The sequence below is a fragment of the Bactrocera neohumeralis genome, unplaced genomic scaffold (genome assembly GCF_024586455.1).
Source record: "Bactrocera neohumeralis isolate Rockhampton unplaced genomic scaffold, APGP_CSIRO_Bneo_wtdbg2-racon-allhic-juicebox.fasta_v2 ctg3790, whole genome shotgun sequence".
In the NCBI taxonomy this organism is placed as follows: Eukaryota; Metazoa; Arthropoda; class Insecta; order Diptera; family Tephritidae; genus Bactrocera; species Bactrocera neohumeralis.
This window is the reverse complement of record NW_026090986.1, coordinates 9,573-12,580: the sequence shown is the minus strand read 5'-3', so window position 1 is coordinate 12,580 and position 3,008 is coordinate 9,573. Positions and strand designations below refer to the sequence as shown.

General features: G+C 32.4%; 1 non-coding gene across 1 annotated transcript; it reads left to right on the top strand.

Moving 5' to 3' along the window:
• The first annotated feature begins 2,211 nt into the window (after positions 1-2,211).
• Positions 2,212-2,419, top strand: LOC126767071 (small nucleolar RNA U3). Its single transcript, XR_007669009.1, has one exon. It is a non-coding gene; the product is annotated as a small nucleolar RNA U3 (small nucleolar RNA).
• The last annotated feature ends 589 nt before the right edge of the window (positions 2,420-3,008 follow it).

The following is a 3,008-nucleotide window of genomic DNA, read 5'->3' as shown; positions in this document are numbered from 1 at the left end:
TTTGATTTTTTAAGATATAAACATCAATAACCAAATTTAAAATAAGTATTCCCTAAAAAAAATTTAAATTTAAAAAAATTTTAAAAATGAAAGATAAATAAATTAACGAGAGAATATTTATTTTATCTCAATTTCGAGTTTTTGTTAGCGGTCCTTATTTTCAATTTGAAGTTTTTTCAATTTTTTTTTTTTAATTCAATTAAAACCCAACTCAAGTTCTTGAATTCTATTTCAGCATTATCTCTTTCAATTTCTGCTCGCAATTTTTTTTCACTCAGCGAGATTTTTTTCATGTTTCACTTTCTACCAATCCTTTTTCTTTTTAATCATTTCTTGTCGACTTCAAAAGCAACAAGATCGCAGCAGATGACTTTGGGTCATGTTTTTCTTTTTTTCCAGAAATTTTTGGTTTTTTTTCAGAAACGATTATTTCATTACATTACGTGGTTCTATTGGAGACGCAATTTCTTCGCCGAACAGAAACCATTTTTCCCTTTTCCCCAATTTGTTTTTAAATAAAACCTTCAGATGAGATCCAGCGCGTCTATTCCGGTTTTTCAATTAACTTTTGAAAAAAAATCCACTTTTATTAAACTTTTCTTTTTTTACCCTTTTTTTATTTGAACGGGTTTTGTGCATTTCTTTTTTTATTCACAATGTTTTTGCTTTTGACGCGCTGAAAATTTTAAAAACCAGGTAATAATACAATGGCTTTTTTAAGTTGATTATTTAAGGGTGTGGGTTTTTCTTTTCATTTGTTAGTGAAAAAGAAAAATATGTCCTAATTTTTGCAATTGAAAGATAAAATTTACCAGATTCTGAAATTGCATATATGTAGCATAAATTTCCAGCTTCAGATGTCAGATAAAACCCGATGTTATAAGAAATCACTTTATAATAAAACTAAAATTTTTGTTTCAATATGAGTTGTTTTACAAAATTTTATATGTTTTTTGGGCCCCCTAAAAGGTGGTGTTACGTTATTTTTATTTCAGGGGAATATTTTAAAATTCTTGTAAAAATGTTCTTGGGTATATTTAGCAATTCAAAAAGTGAAATCAGCCCGAACTTTACTGTCCCCAATTTACCAGTTTTTAGTTTTGTTTATGTCGGAAATACAAAATTTCTCATTTGAGGACAATTTAAATTTTTTGGCTCGGTTTCACCCAACTTATCACTTAGCACTTGGAGACAATTTTGATATCTTTTTTGACATATTTTAAATGCCATAACTTAGACTTAATTTTATTGCTACATTTTAGTTCGCCAATTATATTAAACAAGTAAGGAAGGGCTAAGTTCGATGAATTCGTACATTTTATACTCTTCCAACTTGCATGCATCAAAGTTGATGGAAATATGTAGACACAAAGTTTTTATTAATAGAAAGAAAATCGTTAGTATGTATTAACACGCCTTATTTTCAGTGAATAATCTACATATTGGCCGATAGATGAGCTAAAAGCACCCCGAAGTTCGGAAAATCTTTTTATTTGGTATTACGGGGGTGTAAGGGAAGTAGTGGAATCCGTTTCAACCCATTTTTGACATACAGACAAAACCATTAATAAAAGAAGGTTTATCAAATAATTTAGTTATACTTGTATACTTGTATATCACATATTGCCGACATTTTCGGTCAGAATAACTATAGACACTGGGGTTCAAATTTTCGATAACCTAGGGGCTTGAACAGCTTCAATTGATTTAAAACAGTTTTTGAAGTTATACTTTATACGAGTTTAAAAAGTTAAGATAGATTCAGGTTGCGCAACCTGCTCAATATGAATCTACGCAATCTTGTCTGCGAAGATGTTTGAGCAGCAAGCGAAGCGGTGACAATCGGCGATCGTTTGTTCGTTTCTTTCGGCACAGCTCGGCTTTTCTACCAACAACCCAATGTTGCCATGCTTATGCTGTTGTTGTTTTTGTAGAACAATGTTTCAATTTTTGGTTGGTGACATATTCAATTAAAAATAAATTCTGTTGGGATTCGAACCTAAGTGCTCGTCGTAACTTTTCAAGCGCTTACCACCAACACCATCATTGACATTTGTATTGCGTTGTCCTAATTATTTGGTTGTATGTTTGTATGCTTGTGCATTATTGAAGTTATACTTCTTTTTCTTTCGTTTGTCTTTCATTTCTGCGAATTCCCCTCAACTATTTTGTATTTTGGCTGAAATACTTGCGTTGGCCGTTGAAAAAATAAAGGCTATACTTTATCTTACAGGATCATTTCTGTAGTTAGTCTTCATTTACATTTTTTAAAATCGACCCGCAATGACGAGGTATATCGTTTTATCTGACAGCGTTAGGTTTAAGAAGTTCAATTCTAATTTTGTCTTGTGGCATATTAGAAATGTGTTTCTTTCGAAAATCGTTCGCTTACAACGGATAAAACGACTTCCTGAGTGGTGATTTTTAATGAATAAATTCCTTTTGGTTGAAATGCTCTGCGTTGGTCGTTGAAAAGTTAAGACTATACTTCTCAGGATCACTCATTTCTTCAAGGAAATTAATGACATTTAGAAATATGCATATTTGCATTATTTCGTTGTCATTTCCATATTCGTAGCAATAGAATTTCTATGGCATAAGTAAAGTAATGGCCGCCGATTGTCATCCCTTGCCGCTGTAGCAGCTTCACTTACAAACATGCGTAAATTTGTATGTATGTATACGTATGATCGTGAATACATATCGACGCAGATTTTTGCGAGAAGCACCAGAAAGTTGTGCAATTTATGATTTTTGGCTTTTGCCATCGTCGCGGAAAGACGACTTGTTGGCAAAGGCATGCTCGGGGAGATGTTACGGCCTCTGCGCCTGCATTCATGAATGAAATCGTTTTTGTTGTAAAATGTACTACACTTGTTCTTCGCCAATTTGGCTGCCATATTGTCTTGTGAAGATCAATTTTTTGTTGGTGGCATATTCATATGTGAAGGCATATGTATGTTTGTATGCTTGTGCATTATTTGTTTGGCAATGTATGCAAATATATG